Source organism: Hyaena hyaena, unplaced genomic scaffold (genome assembly GCF_003009895.1).
Source record: "Hyaena hyaena isolate Hyena2069 unplaced genomic scaffold, ASM300989v1 scaffold_628, whole genome shotgun sequence".
NCBI classification, from domain to species: Eukaryota; Metazoa; Chordata; class Mammalia; order Carnivora; family Hyaenidae; genus Hyaena; species Hyaena hyaena.
In genome coordinates, this window is record NW_024081261.1 from 244150 (window position 1) to 263718 (window position 19569).

General features: G+C 38.0%; 1 protein-coding gene and 1 pseudogene across 4 annotated transcripts in view; both read right to left on the reverse strand.

The window, feature by feature from the left end:
• Window positions 1-19569, reverse strand: part of AGFG1 (ArfGAP with FG repeats 1) — a 75465-nt gene that overhangs the window by 33702 nt on the left and 22194 nt on the right. The window lies entirely within an intron of this gene.
• On the reverse strand, window positions 11579-11690 carry LOC120249154 (annotated as a pseudogene).

Sequence of the window (19569 nt, forward strand, 5' to 3'; positions counted from 1 at the left end):
CTCAGAGCCTGGAGCCTGTTTCAGTCTGTGACTCCCTCTCTCTCTGACCCTCCCCTGCTCACACTGTCTCTCTCTCTCCTAGAAATAAATAAAACATTAAAAAAATTAAAAAAAAAAAAAAATCAACCAAAATAGGGGCACTTGGCTGGCTCAGTTGGTAGAGCATGTGACTCTTGATCTGGGGGTTGTGAGTTTGAGCTCCATGTTGGGAGAAGAGGTTACTCAAAAAAAAAAAAAAAAAAAAATCAACAAAACAAAAAGTACTAGAATCATAAACAATTTGAATTTAAATAATAACAAAAACACAAAGCAGATACAACTCTAGCTTTGTAATTACCTCCCACGCTCTTTTCCCCACTAATGACCAAAAAATAAGAATCTAAGATATTTAACATTCTAGAAAAAAAAAATCAAAGAAATGAAATGATGCAGAACTCAAATAGGACACAAAGAGCAGACAACCATAAGGAAAAAAAATCGGTAACATGGACTTCAAAATTTAAAGCTACTCTTTTGGGGTGCCTGGGTGGCTCAGGCGGTTGAGTGTCTGACTCGATTTCAGCTCAGGCCATGATCCCAGGGTCTGGGATCGAGCCCCACGTCTGGCTCTGTGCTGAGCATGGAGCATACTTAAGATATTCGCGCGCGTGCGTTCTCTAATAAAAAATTAAAAATAAATTAAAAATAAATGAATAAAAATAAAACTTGCTCTTCAGGGCAACTTGCTGGCTCAGTCAGTAGAGCATATGACTCTATCTTGGGGTCGTGAGTCCGAGTCCCATGTCATGTGTAGAGATTATTAAAAATAAAATTAAAAAAAAAAAAAAAAAAAAAACCAAAAACAAAAAACCAAAAAACAACTATTGCTCTTCCAAAGACTTAAAAAATGAAAAGGGAAGCCAACTGATAAAAAGTATTTGCAAAATGTGTTAAGATTCTGTGATCTAAAATGTGGTAAGAATGTAAAAGAACTTGAATTCAAAATACATTTGAAAATTCTTAAAACTCAACTATAAAAAACCAGTAAGAGTGGGCAGGCAAGTTGAACAGGCACCTCATGAAAGATGCCCAGTATCACTATTCATGTAGAAAATTAAAATGATACTGAGATCCACTACATAGGCACCCATAAATACCACTAAATGGCTCAAAATAAAAAGATGAACGATATCATGTGTTAGTAACAATGTGGAATAACTGGAACTCCCAAGAAGGTTTAAAAAAAAGGTACAACCACTTTGGAAGATAGTCTATAGTCTCTTAAAAGTTAAATACACACCTACCATATAACCCCGCCATCCCTTCTAAGTATTTACCCAACAAAAATAAAAACACCTGTTTACACTCAGATTTGTACACAAATGTTCACAGCAGTTTTATTGATAGTAACTCCAAAGTGAAAACAACCCAAATGGTTTATCAACAGGTTGATTGGATCAATTTTGGAATATCCAAATAGGATACTCTTCAGCAATTTAAGGGAATAAACTACTGATACAAGCAACTACATGCTGAGAAGTCAGATCCCCTATCCTAAGTATATACTGTAGGATTCCCCTCATTTAACTTTTAGAAAATCTAAATTTATCTATAGTGACAGAAAGCAGATCAGTGCAAACATTACAAACAGGCACAAAAAACTCTTCAGGATAATGAAAATGCTGTCATCCGTGTTGTTAGTATAGTATGTTGTTACTATAATGATGGTTTCACAAAACTCATCAAAATTATACACTCTGAATACATACAAGCTATTGTAATTAATGATTCCTCAGTAAAGCTATCAGAAACCAGTCCACAAGTTTCCAAAATTGTATCATTTAAAAAATTAACCAATTAACACTGTGAAAAGCACATGGTATCTAGCTTCAAAAAGCCCAAAAAACCTTGAGCAATCAGAGAATAAAAAGCAGCACTACTCTCAAGCTTCCCTGTTCAGTGACATGAGGAAGGGAGACAGAAGAACCAGAGAAAGGACTCCCCGTTTTCCTCTCTCCATACCCCAAGCATGCTTCAAAACAATTCTTCTTGTGGTCGCCTCCTCCTCCGGGCTCAGTAGACACTGTGACATCATTAAGGTAGTGCAGGTGACACGCATGAGCCCTCGGCTAAGGCACAATCTCATTATAAAAATCTTCCGTGGCAAAGCCCAAGAAGTACACCCAGCAATGGTAATGCAACTGCCTGCCAGAAATACCGTCAGTCCTGTACAGGGCCAGTTTCTCCACTAGTTAGCAACTTAAGAAGAACCACATGGGACTCTCCTTAGTCAGAAACCTGATTCTCTGAAAATGTAATTTTGAAAGATTCTGTGGTTTTGCAATTACATTTATAACAGGAGGACTGGAAGTTTCTAATTCTTCTATCCTAAAAACTCCCAAATGAGAAAACAAGAGACATGGTAATTATTTGCCCAAAGCCAAAGAATTATTAACCGTAACTGACACAATTAGTTCAAGACACTTAATGACATTTAGGCTTTGCATGCTAAAAATTCCTATATACAACTTTTTTTTTTAAGTTCATTTATTTATTTTGAGAGAGAGAAAGAGAGAGAGCACACGTAAGCAAAGGGAGGGGCAGAAAAAGGAGGAGACAGAGAATCCCAAGCTCTGTCTCACGAAATGGGGCTCAGAACTCACAAATCACAAGATCACGGCTCAAGCCAAAATCAAGTTGGATGCTTAACCAACTGAGCCACCCAGGTGTCCCTACCATATGTAACTTTTTAAAATAAAAACAAATAGTGAATGAATAATAAACATACAAACAAAAAGGCAATGAGCCGAAGACAGATCCCTCAGTTAACTGTCCTGGCATTCATCCGTCAAGGTATTACAGAGCAGAGACGAAGGGCTTGGCGGCACACCTCGCGGCAGCAGTCAGCAGGCATCACTCGAGACTCCGTACTACCTGCTGCAGTTCCGTCCCTGCTCTCTGACAGGTCAAATTTTGAGCCCGTACTTCTCACTGTGCTGCTCCACACCATTCCCTATATTGCTCAAGATCCTAACCACACCTGCCACTCTTGGCAGGTGAAGTCGTACCTAAGTGAAGCGGCTCGCAAAATGGATTTCCCAATTCCCTGGATCAGCAGCATCAACGGCACCTAAGAACTTGTAAATGCAAACTTTCAGGACCCATCCAAGACCTATGAAATCAGAACCTCAAGAAGAGGTGGTACCCAGTAATGTGTGTTTCAGCAAACCCTTTGGGGAACTGTGAAATAGGTCAAAGTTTGCAAACTGATGCTTTAGTAAAATCTAGGCCAGCAAATGGAAACGTTCTCTCCATCTATATACTACATATGGTTTCCAGTATTTCTCAAAATTATGTAATCACTAATCCTGGTATAGGGCAAGATTCATTTAACAGAAACCATGTTCCTGGGTCACATCTGGGAAAACACCATGATGTCTATCTCTTTGAAACCCATTCACATTTTCGTCCCTGGAAAGCTGGCTTCTGTTTCAGCCATTCTACTAAAATTGCTCTTTCAGGTTTCTAGATTTGCTGAAAGGAAAGTATACAGTTCTTTGGTTCATTTTGTTCTGTTAGTAAAATAATAAACAGGATCACCTGAAATGGGACAGTTTTTCAAAGCAGAAGGAAAGTGGGAGAGTGAATTACTAACATAGCAAGCAGCACTGAAGACTCATGGTCATGAGTATTTCAGTGAAATTAGTCTTAACAGTTGTGTTTCTCGCCTCATCTGGCAATTTAGGTACAAAGTAGTTGAGTGATGGCTTTCAAGATAAAATACAAGTGAAAAAGGAATGGTTATAACAGACCACGAAATCTAAGATAAGAAAAACAAGGACACAAGGATTTAGCGTCAGTGGGCCGTAGTCCCGAAGGCTGCACCGCAACTGGGATTTCGAAAGTAGAGGAAATGAGCTGGGGAGAGAGAAATGGAGGTAGTCAGAGAACGGGATGCTTGAACTTGATCTCTGAGAGGTGGTTCAGTTATTGATAAATAAAAAAATCTAAAATAAGATGAAGGATTATTGCAGGTAGGAGGTCAAGGAATTCAGGAGGCCAAATTATTATTATGATAATCATGTGGATTATCTATGTGGACAGTGAGACTGGAAAAAATAATTAACACTAGGAGAAAAAAGACAGTACGTAAGGGGCTAAAATCTGTAATGAATGAGGGGGTATGACTGCAACAAGAAGCCACAGCAGGTGACAAAATCTACTGGCACAAGAAACATGGTGCTGGGGGGACCAGAAACACCACTGAGGAGCAACAGTGATACCTGAAAGCCATCATCTGAAAGAACTGCACTCATGATGGAATTAGTTTTGATAATCTCTTTTAGGGAGGTGGATAATGAGTTCCAATTATAGAATAATGTAATGGCTGGGGTAGTTCAGCTCCTGGACAAGGGGAACCTGATAGCCTGGATTTGGATCCCAACTCTGTTTAGTAATGGAACCTGCTTCACAGGGATGGTGGAAGGCTAAAGGAGTTAGTCTGTGTTTTGGACTCCAGAACAGGTATATATAATGAACTTTAACTAGCACTAGTTATTACTACTTTCCGAGACGGGTTATGGAATAATGAGGTAGGCAAGGACTGGGAAGTAGGTCTCCTCAGGAATACACAAAACTACAGGTCTCCCTTCTATCCTGCTGCAGAATCAGTGGTCTTGATTAAAAAATAAATCTCCCTCCTCCACATTTCTATAGCACTTTGTACCTCTCACATGAGGCTCATTACCAATGGCCTCATATTCGAATTACTGCACGTGTCTCATTTACTTCCAAATTCCCCACAATGCTTAAAATCATGGGTTGTGCCACATTAAGTGTTCAATAAATATACCAATAATGCTGAAAACCACATGTCATTTATTTTAAAATTACACATCAGCCAACAGAGTAAGTCCATGAAATTATCAGAATAATTTTTCCTTATTCTAGTGCTAATCCACTTTAGGATTGTACTCGTTAACAGTCACTGACACAATCTAAAATGCTTTAAAACATATTTATCGGTCAGGGTTGCCTCAGAAAACAGGTGGCATACTCAATTCAAAAAAAATTGAAGAAAAAAAGTTTAACAGACTATTTACAAAGCACAGGCAGGCTGTAAAGAATTCCCACGTTGAGAATACAGTTCCCCCTCGTTAGTAAATGGCCCAACCCCACCCACTGACAGGGAAGGGAAAAGAGGAAGAGGTAACCTTAAAAATGAAGAGGGCTAACTGACGGGAGTTTGACCTTCAATGGAAGGATGCAGAAAGGATACAAGAAATCCCACACGGAAGAAAGTAAATATTTTAATCTCTCCCTCTTTCTTTTTTTGAGCCATTGACAATGTTCCCCATCAGCTAAACCCAACTGGAAGCCAGGAGTCAAGAAAGCCCATCTGTGTATCCAGACAAACGAGCGGCCTGGAGCCAGAGTGGGGTAAAGACCAGAGCTTTAAGGGCAGACGGAAGCCATCCAGCACAGCACCCAAATCATGATAATAAATATATGTAGCGCAAGCAATTTAACAAACTCAATTATGGACGCCAAAGATAGGAAACATCCATACTAATTCTCAATTACTCATATAAAAAAGGAAGGATAAGAAAACAGTGCTGCACCAGGCTTGAGAAGGAAAATAGATAAGGGTTTATAATCCTCTCATGGACAGCAAAGCAGAGCAGAAATTTGCGTGAGTGGCAATTTACCTTTATTCAGACAAACCCTTGTTTTCATAAGAAGGATACAAAGAATAAACATTGTGACTGGACTCTGTTTGCAACCTCTAGGTAAAAAGATAAAAAAATAAGGAACAGAGGGGCGCCTGGGTGGCTCAGTCAGTTGGGCATCCAACTCTTGATTTTGGCTCAGGTCATGATCTCATGGGTTCTGAGTTCCAGCATAGAGCCTGCTTGGGATTTCTCTCTCGCCCGCTCTCTTCTCTCTCAAAATAAATAAACTTTTTAAAAAAAAGAAGGAAAGGACGGAAAGATGCTCTGGAATTAAAGAACCTTTTATTTCAGACTCTTTTGCCCTTTCACTCCTAGAGGAGGAGGAGGATTACTGACTCCGTAAGATAAAATTACAGCATTTGGTAATACTGCCCATAAAATACAGAAACAAATAACTGGAGGCTTAAAGAACTTAAGTATTCATGAACAAGTATTCATGAACAAATATCCACGCTTTGAAAGCACAAAGAAAAACTGTACAGAAATTAATATTAAAAGGAAATACAACTAAAAGCTCACTAGAGAGATACCATGTAACAGCAATATATTATTTCACTCTTGCATTAATTTGCCCTAAACATCCCAAATCAGAAAAATATCTCAAATATATGTCATGACTCAAGTTAAATACTGAAAACTACATTATTAACATTTCCTACACTCATCCAGCCTCCATTAGCATGACTAGGCTAATATATCTAGGCTGATTGATACTTCTCAGTTATAGCCTATCTGATTGGTATTTCTCAGTTATAGCCTATCTGAAGAATGTTTATTAATTAACAATGCTTAGAGAATGAAGACACTATCCATACACCTTATACAAGAGAAACAGTTCTTTTTCAGATTGTATGGTATATTCCATCTTAAAATTTGGTTTTAAAAAAGGTGCCAAGAATTAGAACATATGCAACCGATTCACTGAAAATGGGCACACACAAGCTTTATGTGCAGATCACTAAGGCACCAGAGCCTTTGTGAACCAGACATATGTTTTTTTTTTTTTAATTTAAGCATAAACTACCTTATAATGGCTTCTTTAACATAAAAATCAAATCCTTCCTTAACATAAAAAATCAAATCAATCCTATTTAGGCCCCATGGGAGCCAACCCTTGATTACCTCTCCAGACTCCTCTACTATCCTTACTCTTTCCAGCCACATAGGCCTCCTCAGAAAGTCTTTCCTCAACTCCAATCCCACAGTGGGGGTAACATCTCCCACACCAAACCTCACATATACATCACTACAACATATTATTTTCATGCCCTTTATCTCACAGCTTCTAAATGTAAATCTCATAAAGCAGGAACTTCCTCTCTGATTCACCACTATTTGTATTCTCAGAGCCTGACACACAGCAGACACTAAAAAAATAACCTAGCGTATGGACGAAAGCAACTTCAAAGCAGTGTTGAAATATATGTACTGAAGAAATTCTCTTTTTTCCCCATTTCATCTAAAATATACAGGCTGACCTAGAACATTTAGCATAGTAACTTAATCATGCAGAAGTTAATAAATTCACAGATCCAAATTCTCACATTCTGTATAGATCAGAGGTTAGCAAAATACACCTCACAAGCTAAAATCTGGCCTTCCTTCTGTGTTAGCAGCTGAAGTTTCACTGGAACACAGTCACGCCCATTTGTTGATCTGCTGTCTATGCCGCTTTGCTGGGTAGTTACAACAGAGACTGTACAGTCCACAAAACCTAATATTTACTATCTGACCCTTTACAGAAAAGGTCTGCCAACCCCTGACTTTAACTGCAACTATGGACTTTCTATGATACCATCCCAGCATCTAAAAATAACAACGATTTAACGAGGATAATAAATAAAAGCCTGCACTAGAGGCAGGTATTATAATGTGGCATGGGGAATAACAGAGATGAAACTCACATGAAAGAAGCCTTTCCCTGGAGGAAGTACTTTCCAAGAATGAGGACTATCTAAGGCCCAGTTCATTCTATGGGCCCATTCACTAGAGAATAAAGGAGAAAAAGTACCCAAGTTCGGTTTCAGGTAAGGATTAACAGGTACTTGACACTGGTTTTCTGTATAACTGACAAGTACAAAGAAACAGAAAAGATAAAAGCAGCAAATACTTAAACACTAGAGAAAAATTAAACGCAGTGGTAAGAGCAGTAAAACCTACTTGCAAGCATCTGTGGTTTGTGCAGGAGCAGCAGCTGTAATTCAGAAACCTGCGGTGGCAACTAAGTAAAGGGCAGTGTACACGGTGCACAGCACATTCCCAGGCCTGATTTCACTTAATACCTCTAATATCAAATTGTGTTCCAGAGAGGCTGCAAGAAACGAAAACCCAGCCACACTAGCTCAGATAAAACAAGTTTACGGGAACCAGACAGGAATGCCAAGAAAACAAAACCTTTAAGGGAAACTGGGCTGCAAAAAGAAAAAGCCAGTTGGGACCTAGGTAGTCTGAGAATCTGTTTCCTAAGCCCCTCGGCACACCACCCCATCCCCCCAACACACAGCTGATCACTTCTGCTTCTCACACTATGTCTATTTGAGTCCCTGTTCTTGCTTATCTTAGGTACACTTTTTTTCTGCTTAACTTGTTAAGACTGCACATGGCCCAAGTACATCCTGTCTTTTTGGTTTAAGTGATTCATCATTTGAATCCAGCCTCTGTGAACCTTAATTCAGTTTCTTATAAGAGGGAGGATCAGATTAGTCACTGGCCCCCAGGGGTAGCTGTCCATTCCTGGTCCAATAAGCTGTGTGGTTTTTTCTCTTTATGTTGTGGTTTTCCCAAGGCAGGAGGGAGTCTTCCCCCTTTCTTCCTTCAGCAAGGAGCATGAGAGCTTGGTAAGCACTCCCCAACCCTAAACACACATTTATTCATGACTATGCTTTGCATATTATAAAAAGCTTTATAAATGTAAAATTTATCATATTAGTGAAGTCACACTGGTTCCGAGTGAGATTATCAACTGCCCTCCTTTCTCAAACTAATAAGACTTAAGTAAATTACCCGGTATGGGTAACAAAACAATTGTTCTTTTAATTTTGTATGCTGCTTTTAACAAGCTTCCCAGTTTTAGCTAGTTAAATTTATCAATATTTACTTTGTGATTTTCCACTGCTTTCAGCATATAAAGTCCTTACATGTTTAAATGTTAAATAGCTATATTTTCTATTAATTTTTATAGTAATCACTTGTTTTTTTATTATCTACCCTCAAGTGTTTACATCCTTAAACACTACAATTTAGTTCATCTGTTTTTTAGTTATAAAATGATTAACTGGTTTTACAGCAAAGTTGTAAGTATAGTAAAAAAAGAACTCCTCTAAACCCTTTACCCAAATCACTAATGTTAACATTTACTTTATCATTCACTCTCCAGATAGAGAAAAATTTTTCTGAACTTTAAATGGTTTAGAACCTTCTCTTCCTAAATGTCAATCCCCTAAAATTAAAGACATTATTTTATATAACCACAAGCAAAATTATCAAAATCAAGAAATTTACATTTTAATATTCTCTAATCCACAGACTAGCCAATTATCTTAACACTATCCTTTATAGCAAAAGGAAAAGGTTCTCCTGGTAGAGAATCCAAAAATGTTCTGTTGCCTTTAATTTGGAACAGTTCCTACAAGCATCTTTGTCTTTCATGACCTTGACATCTTTGAAGAATATAGGCCAATTATTTTGTAGTATGTTCCTTTATTCAGGTTTTCTCATGAGTAAATTTATGCTATGCATTTTGGCAAGGAATACAACCTAAGTGATGTATCCTTCTCCATGCACTGTATCAGGAGACACATGATGTCAATCAGTCCCATTCCTAGAGGAAGTTAACTGACATATGCCAGATTTCTTCATACTAAAATCACTATTTTTCCCTTTGGGACTGATTAAATATCTTGTAGGGAGATACTAGGAGATATTTTCTATATTTTTATTGCCTTCTTTGTGCTTTAAAATTTTAGCCCTAAAATACTTCTGAAATTAATTTTGGTCTACTATGTCAGTTAACCCTCTGACTTTCCATTTACTGAATAACCAATTCCTTCCAACTCAACTGCTGAAATGTGTTTACTTTATAGTAACTTTATACAGTTAATATATATAAAGATTACAGTATATCTCAAGATCTAGTCTATAGATCTGTGCCTATTCTAGTTTCAGATTGGTGTAATTACTGCAAGTTTATATTGCAAATTATTGCCTAGATACACAGAGATATATATTTAATGTCTAAGTGGAGCCAAACCTATTCACTCTTTGATTTACAAATTCTTCCCAGATAATTTTACTTCTTTGTTTTTTTAGATGAATTTTAGAATCATTATCTAAAAAGGAGAAAAAAACTTCCACCAGTGTCTTGTTTCCAATTGTTCTACACTTAATTTGTGAAGCCTTCGCAAATCTTCATAAATCTTCGTAAAGCACAGCATTCTCATTCCCAAAGACAGTTATGAATATTATAAGCAAGACTGCCAAAAAGGAAAGATTAACCAAAGGTTTATGTTTCTTTCTCTCTACAGAGTAAGTTTTCAATTTTTAAAAAATTTTTAAGGTTTATTTATTTTTGAGAGGGAGAGAGAGAGAGAGAGAGAGAGAGACAGAGCACGAGTTAGGGGAGGGTGAGAAAGTGACGTAGACACAGAATCCAAAGCAGGCTCCAAGCTCTGAGCTGTCAGCCCAGAGTCCGATGTGGGGCTTGAACCCATGAACTGCAAGATCATGACCTGAGCCAAAGTCAGATGCTTACCCAACTGAGCCACCCAGGTGCCCCTTCAGTTTTTACATTTTCCAGAATATTAACGAGAACAAACAAGGTATTGAGAGAGCAGAATGGGAAAGGTGACCTAATCACATTTCCTTCAGAACTGAATATTAAGTACGGTTTTATTTACTTGTCACAATATGCAATAAGAACTGTTTGTGGATTATCAATGGTTGAAGGATAGCATCGATGCCAGTAAATCACCTCTAACAGGAACACTACTCACTGTTTAACTCAACCTAAGGCTGAACGACAGTAATGGATTTGTACTGACACGCTATTGTCTGGTTGTCCTGGTGACTCAAAGCATGCATTTGCCAGGCAGCTGACTGAGGTTGGGAATGTAGCCTTTGGCTGAGGAATAGAGAGACTAACTGGCTCAAATGCAAAACAAGCCTCTGAAGTAAACGTGATCTATACCACAGTCTATGTAAATTAATCACGAGGAAAAGAAAAAACATTTAGTGGTCTTTGAACATTTGTTGAGTACATGGGTTAATCAAAAAGAAAATAAAAAGGAAAAGGAATATTCAGGCAAAGCTCTTGTAAGGAAAAATGAGATTTGCTGAAAAGGTGAGTTTTAGGTAGGTTTCCAAAACAGATTATCTCTGGGGCGCCTGGGTGGCTCAGTCAGTTAAACATCTGACTTCGGCTCAGGTCATGATCTCATGGTTTGTGGGTTCGAGCCCCGCGTCGGGCTCTGTGCTGACAGATCAGAGCCTGGAGCCTGCTTCCAATTCTGTGTCTCCCTCTCTCTCTGACCCTCCCCTGTTCATGCTGTCTCTCTTTCTCTTCCTCTCTCTCTCTCAAAATAAATAAAACATTAAAAAAAAATAAACATTCAAAACAGATTATCTCAATGTCCAAAGGAGACAATCTGACCGCCAATAAGAATAACTACAACAGACTAAAACACGCCAAATACATAAATTCATAATATTTGGGGGGGGGGGGGAAACCCTAATTGGTCATTGTTGGGAGATATTCTGGAACTCATTTGGAAAAACGTTAAATACTGAGCATCATATATAGCTTTATGTGCATTATACCTGATATTTATGAGTAGTTTTAATGTACTTTAAAAATAATGATAAAAGTATTGCACATTAATGTAAATTGTAAATTTTATTTATTAAAATAGCTATACATTCCATTAGCAATAATTGTATCTCGGATAAACCTCATTGGCTACGATACTGCCACTGCGCAAAGCTAAAATAGGTATACATTCTAAAACCAAAAACATTAGTGATAAAAAGTGTTTTACATCTTTACGAATTTCATGAATACCCGATTAAATAGAAAATAACTGATTTCTCACCTGCCTCTGCATTTTTATGTTATATAGCTCCTGAAAAACTCCACCATATACTCATGAGAATGAAAGTAAAAATAGCAAATCAAGTCTTCAAACCACTATTAAAAATGTCTGATTTTACAGAATCCCTGAAAAGGTCTCAAGGATCCCCAGCAGGTCCCCAGACTGCACCTGGAAAATCACTTAGTTAGAAATCACTTTACCCCAAATTACTGGATGTAGGAACAGAGAACTACAAGAACAGCCGCTAACATAACCATGCACCAAAATGTCTCTCCATGAATGAACACACCATCCAACCTGGGAAACACCGAGTCTCCCTTTCTCCAAACGAAACATGAATCTTAAGCAGCTACTAGATCCAACTACCAATTTACTCGTAACTATGATTACATGGATCCGATCAGCAAAATCCAAACAGTGGGAAACTACTGAACAAACCACTGGGCTGGAGAAGGGAGAAGGGGGGTGGGGGAGGGCAAGGGAGGTGGACAGAAGAAGAGAAGGAGAGAGAACAGTGGTAAACAACTAGAAGGGAAACTTACAGAAAACAAAGATTTAACAGGCAAGCAAAGCAGGTACCGCTTCTAGTAATGTCAGAACAGCTCACAATAAAACCCAGCTCTCCAGCAGATAACAACTATAAACTCGACGTACATTATAAAAACTACTAGAAGAAACTTAGGGAACAACCACAGCAAACAGAATCTTGGAAAGGAAATTAGGTATTTGCTGTTTTTATAAAGCTCATCACTAGAAAGTAGGACATGATCAGTGACAATCAGTTGGTAAAACTCACACAGAAGTCCCCAAGTCTTAAAGAAGAGTTTGCAGCAACTACAGAAATTAAAAAGTGAGCAGCAAATCCAAGTAAGGAGAGACTCAAGAGAGTTGGAACCACAAAACTCTCCCCAGATCTCTGGCTCACCTTTGCCCTAGGTATGTGCGGGGCTGACTCCAAGCAATTCAAGACTAAAAGAACGAAGTAGAGATTTTAACTGGTATCCTCCATATGAAGCAGAATTTGCTAAAGTAAAAAGCAAACAAAAGAAACAAAACATAATCCAGAGGCTCTACAATGCGCCATTTCCAATATTCTGGATATAACTCAAAATCACTAGATATACAAAGAAACAGCAAAGTGTGACCTACAATCAAAAGAAAAGCAATCAGTGGTGACAGACCTGATATGACGAAGACTGTGGAACTGGCAGATAACGATTTAAAGCAGCTGTATCCCCGTGTGCAAGAACTTACAATAAATAAAACTATGAAATATCAGCAGAGGGAACAATTACAGAAAAGAGTCAAATGTAAATTCCAGAACTGGAAAATATCAAAGTAACTCCACATAAAAAACTAGAGTATGGAGATAACACAAGTGTCAGGTGGCGATAAACAGAAACCATCCAATCTGATGACTGGAGATTGGAGTCGAAAATAATAGTTAAGTAAACTTGAATACATAAATTAATAGAAAGTTAAAGAATGGAAGACTGAGAAAAAAATTAATAGAGCTTCAGGGACTTGTGGGACAATTACAAAATGTCTTAGCATATATATGCAGGTAAAGTCTCAGGCATAGAGTTGAAGGAGAATAAGGCAGGAAAAAAGTATTTGAAGAAAAAATGGTCAATTTTTCTCAATGTTAAAATAATTTTGATGAAGACAAATTCACTGATTAACAAAGCTTAGCAAATGCCAAGAAGGATAAACACACACACTCTCAAAAAACACACATGGGTACATCATAGTCACATGTCAAAGAAAAGATAAAGAGCTTCAAAATGGCCTATCACCATAGAGCAACAATATAAAGATGACATAATACTCTTTTGAAAGAAGAAAAAAGTATTATCAAACATAGACTATATAATGACAGAATGTCACCTTTATCAGGAGGACACAGTAATAATAAATGTTGGCCCCTAACAACAGTTTCAAAATAAAAGAGACAAATCCACAATCATTTGTTAACTGCTCTATCTATAACTGATAAATTACCTACACAAAATCAGTAAAGCAGATCTACAAGATCTGAACTGCACTACCAATCACAACTTATAATTGACATTTATAGAACGCTTACGCAATAACTTCAGAAACACATTCTTCTCAAGTGCACATAGTATGTTAACCAAGACAGACCATGTGCTAGACTATAAAACAGGTCTCAAAGAATAAAGTGTTGAGAGAACATATAGAGAATGTTCACTGACAAAAACAGAAGTAAATTAAAAACTGATTATAGAGTAAGAGACCTAGAAAAACTCCAAATATGTGGAAATTAAATAATCACTTTTATATAATCCATGAATCAAAGAAGAAATCATAAGGGGAACTAGAAAACATTTTAAACTGAATGATAAAATACAACAGGTCAAAATTTATGCAAAGCAGTTAAAGCAGGGGTTAGAAAGAAATGTACTGCTTTAAAAGATTAGAAAAGAAAGGTCTCAAATCAGTGATCTTAGGCTCTATCGTAAGCAAAGAGCAAATAACCCAGAGTAAACAGAAGAAAGGAAGTAACAAAGAACAAAATTATAGAACCTAAACACATTTAAAAGAGGGCTCTTGTTAACTATATGTCAATAAATATGACAACCTGGAAGAAACAGGCAAATTCCCTGAAAAATACAATTCATCAAAACTGAAACAAGAAACAGATAATCTTAACAACCACAGCGGTCACTTTCACTCTCGGCCCCAGTGACACCCAGTTCCCAGTGTTCCTCTTTCTGTCCTTCTAAAGAGCCCAGTCATCTCAACTAGAGCAGCTGGCCACAGATGACTAAGTCATCAACTCCCACGTCAGACTCCAACACTTGGTACCAGAAGCTGCCAACAGGGTAAGGGGACAGGCCAGGCTTGGTCTCCATGGCAAACAATAGTACATCACCAAATGGGACTTTTAAAAACAGGCAACAGGTCAAATTTGGCTAGTGCGGGGCGGGGGGGGGAAGCAGTTTGCCAGCTCCTGACCCAGAATATGTAGAGGAATCTTCAAAGAAAAGGGCAGTTAGAGGACTTGCACTACCTGACCTCAAGACTGACTTCAAGACAGTGTGGTACAGGCATAAGGGCCAATGAATAAATGAATGAAACTGACAAAGAGCCCTGGAACATCCTCATATGTACATGGTCATTTGGTACCTGACAAAGGCTCCAAGGTAATCCACTGAAGAACGTGTTTTTACCAAATGGAGCTGGAACAACTGTATATATTCACAGAAAAACAGGAACTTCAACCTCTAGCACACCATATACTAAAATTAACCTGAGACTGGTCATAGATATAACTGTAAAAACTAAAGCTTTCAAAGCTTCTAAAAAAAAATATATTATGATGATGACAGTAGGCAGAGATTTCTTAAGACAGAGCTGAGAAAGCAGAAACTATAAAACTGATAAAATTCATCAGAAAGACAAATTTTGGCTTGTCAAAGGAGACCACTAAGAAAATAACTGAGAAAGCCACAGAATGAAAGAAAATACTCCCTCAACAGATCTTACAAAGAAAAATGAATTCTGATATATTCATGGGATAAAACAGTACTGGGTAACAAAAAAGTAACAAACTACATATATTCACATGCATAACCCTCAAAAGAAGTTTTACACAAAAAGCACACTTTATTAAACATAAATAAAAATCAAAACAGTGGTTGCCTCTGGAGAGGGGAGACATTAAAAGGAATGTCAATATTCTTTATCTTTGCGGGGCTCTGGGTTACCAAATTGGATGCATTTATTAAAACTCTTCCCAAGATTTTTACATTTTAACTATGTCAATTATACCTCAATGTTTAAAAAATACTGAATTCCAATTAATGATCTCCTAAGGATTTAAGGGGTGACATGAACTAATGTTTGCAGCTTACTCTGACATGTGAGAAACGTAAGTGGGACTGACCAATGGATGGATACACAGATGTGTGCTAAAGCAACACAGCACAATGTTTACCCTACCTGCACAATTTTTCAACTTTTATGTATGTTTGAATGTTTCATAATAAAAAGTCGAGAGGTGGAGGGGGCAGAAGACAGGCAGATCTGGCCGTTGTGCTGGGGCTTTGAGAGGATCTTGCCATGGGCGTCCGTGAGAAGGGGTTCTGAGAGACAGTGCGGCACTCACACTACCAGAGACCCCCTCACCTACAACGCATGTGAGCTCACTGGCAGCAAGCTGCAACGCACGGTAATTGCTCACCACCACCCCATCCTTGCAAAGATCCCAGAATCACAGGCTGGTATGAGGCTGTCCTTTGGGAGTTGAGGGAGCCCAGGTGGACTCCAGAAGACTGGACAAGATATCACCTAAATCTCTAAGAAGTTCTTGCTGGGCATGGCCTTCACTTACTCCTACCCAAAGCTGATATTGCCTGTGCAGGATGACTTCAATTTCATGAAACAGAACCAAAAAGTCTTCAATGTCATTACCAAGTCCCAAAAACCTATGGGCTGAGAGCCTGTTTCAACTTTCTTCTTACCAGTTCATAAAGCACCCCACAACCAGATGGCATCCTCTGTTGCCAAGATGAATGCCAGATGCTGTCCCAGAAGCCAAGCAGACTTCCTGCTCTGTACTAAGAACCAATGTCAATTGTGAGGAGCCTGCATGGCAGGTGAGGCTGAAGCAGTACACACAGGTGAAGGACTAGAACTCAGATGTGTGCCACAGGGCGCTTGTGGAGCAGGTCTGACTGCTAGGTCTAAAGTCATCTGAGCTGTGAGGTTTCCCAGAGATCTAAAATGGCAGGGCCCTCAGATTACAGGGTATCCAATCCCAATAGTCTGAGGTCCCCACTCTCATGATGCAAACCTGGCTCTATCCCACAGTCCAAGCGATACAGTCCAAGAAGTTGCCTAGTCAGACTGCGATCATCTAGCCTCTGACCCTTTATCAGCAGCTACAGTTTCAAAACCCCTATTAACCACTCACAGCATGTGGACCTTAGCTACATCTTGATTCAAACAAACTCTTAAGGGAAAAAAAAAAAATGAAACTTATGAAATGAAAGAAATTTGAACCTTGGTTAGATAACTAGATCTAAATTTTATGGACACAAAAATGGTATTGCAGTTATATATTTTTTAAAGTCCATGTTTTTCAGAGATAACATTAGTTGATGAATTTACAGATGAAATTAGATGTCTCAGATTTGCTTCAAATACTAAAGGGAGGTGGCACCTGGGTGACTCAGTTGGTTAAGTACCCGACTCTTGGTTTTGGCTCAGGTCATGATCTCACGGCTTTGTGGATTTGAGCCTTGCACCAGGCTTTGCACTGACAGTGTGGAGCCTGCTTGGGATTCTCTCTTTCTCCTTCTCTGTGCCTCCTGCACTCACCCTGTCTCGATCTCTCTCAAAATAAATAAACTTAAAATATCTACACAGATATATATCTATTTATCTTTATATCTGTAAAGAACAGACAAGACCAGGAGTGGGTGGAAATTATATTATTCTACTTGTGTAGATATATGAATATCTCCATAATAAGTTTTAAAAGGAACAAAAAAGACTGATAATTTCTATTTTCAATTAGATCCAAGTAAGTCTTCAAAATAATAATACACTAATAGCAAGAAAGAAACAAAACAGCTGAGAGATGAGAGTAACCTAGAACGGCTTAGGCAAATACGCTAGAAGGAAATTATAATGTGACCCAAGATCTCAGTGCAGAAGAAAAAGTTAACTATATGCTCAGAGCATTAGTTACAAACTGGCACCTAGCTCCCTCTACAATACTCTGGGTTTTCAGCCACCATTCAAAAAATCCTGTTACAATATGTTCAAACCAAAGGTACAAGACAGGTACTTCTCACAGATTACAAAGGAAAATGAAACTCAGGGAAAAGTAGTTTGCCAAAAGTGGCAAGATTCATTTATTAGTGGTGCTAAAGCCAGACCACAAATTATTCTGAGTCTCAGTCTGGAGCCTTAGTTGCTTTAGTGGTTTCTCAAATGGTAGTCTGCAGTCCTCACCTTCAGAATCACAACGGGGCTCTGGCTAAAAATGAGCTTTGTCTCATTATACATTCATAGTCAGAATCTCCGAGGAGTAAAGCGTAGGAGTTTCTCTCTCTCTCTCTCTCTCTCTCTCTCCGACACACACACACACACACACACACACACACACAAAGTAAAAATAAATAAATTTTAACAACTACTACAAGTAATTCGAATGAAATTCACATGGATCCAAAGTCTCAAACTCCCTTGGATATATACTCTTGTATACGCTCAATGATTTTAAGTGCAATGAAAAAGTATGAAATGTCTACAATGTTTTGAGGGTAGTAAAACCAATATAGAAAAAATATGAAAGGAATTAAAAAATATATATTGCGCAATATCTTAGAGTGAATGCCATGGTGTGTGTATATATACAGACATATATATATATATATATGTATTTTTTTTTTTTAAGTAGAGTGGGGGTTTATATACTCCCTGTCAGCTACAATACTCCTGGAAGACTTCATAGGAGAGTAAAAATTTGACAGACCTTAAAAAAAGATTCACAATAAATAAAACATCATGGGGCGCCTTGGCTCAGTCGGTTGGGAGTCTGACTTTGGCTCAGGTCATGATCTCATGGTTCGTGGGTTCGAGCCCCACGTTGGGCTCTGTGCTGACAGCTCGGAGCCTGGAGCCTGTCTTTGGTTTCTGTGCCTCCCTCTCTCTCTGACCCTCCCCTGCTCATGCTGTCTCTATTTCTCTCTCAAAAATAAGTAAAACATTAAAAAATTAAAAAAAAAAAAACCATCATGAGCAAAATGGCAAGAAAACCGGAAATATGGATAGCATATATGGAAAACAAAACAGAGATCACAACAGTTTAAACATTTCTGCTGGAAATGAAGGAAGAAAAAGATTAACTAGGAAAGTCATAAAAGGATTTATACTGAGACCCGAAAACTCTGGAATGACGCAGAGCAGAAGTCTCCAACCACCCAACCATCTGCAGATCAGACTGGGCCCCTGGCCTCTTGCACCACATTTGTTTAAAGGATTATATTTTAAAAATGCTCCATTCAAACAAGACCGTATGGAGGTGACCCACAGAGCCTATAATATTTACTGGTCCTTTAGAGAAACAGCTTACCAAACCTGCTAAAAGTAACAAGGTAATTATAGATCCTGGAGTAACGCACTTGTAACTTAGCTCTGTACTCAATCATGACATTTAATATGCTGTTATTAAAACCACAGCCAATTTTTGCTATTATTATTTAAGATCAGCATAAAAATTAAATGTTCCAAGAGTTTACCTACATAACCCAAATATTAATGTAAACGACACTTTTGTATACTATGAAAACTAAAAAAATCCCTCTAATAAAACAATTCTGTGCAAGGAGTAAAAATAAATATGGATAATCCTTCCTATGTAACTTCTACTATCTTACATTCTGATTCAATAAACATCTGAATACCTACATTTAATAAGAACTACACTCGGAACTTTCACAGACTGCCCAACTTCAAAGTATTTTAGCCTTTCTATATAAAGGTATTACTGTCACTCTTTTACAGTTGGTAGAAATGGACTCTCAGAGGCATCCTATCCAACATTCTCAGTCTGCTGAGTCCAAATCCTATTCTTTCAGCACACGACCATTGTACTTCAAGAAGTATTTAACAAGTCCAGCCCCAATTTTATCTATTTCCCTAGAGAGTTATAGTTTGGGTTAAGATCGCTTAGCTTTTAGCAAAACTTTAAAGAAAGGAACACAACACTTTGAAACCACATGATACCTTCAGACACT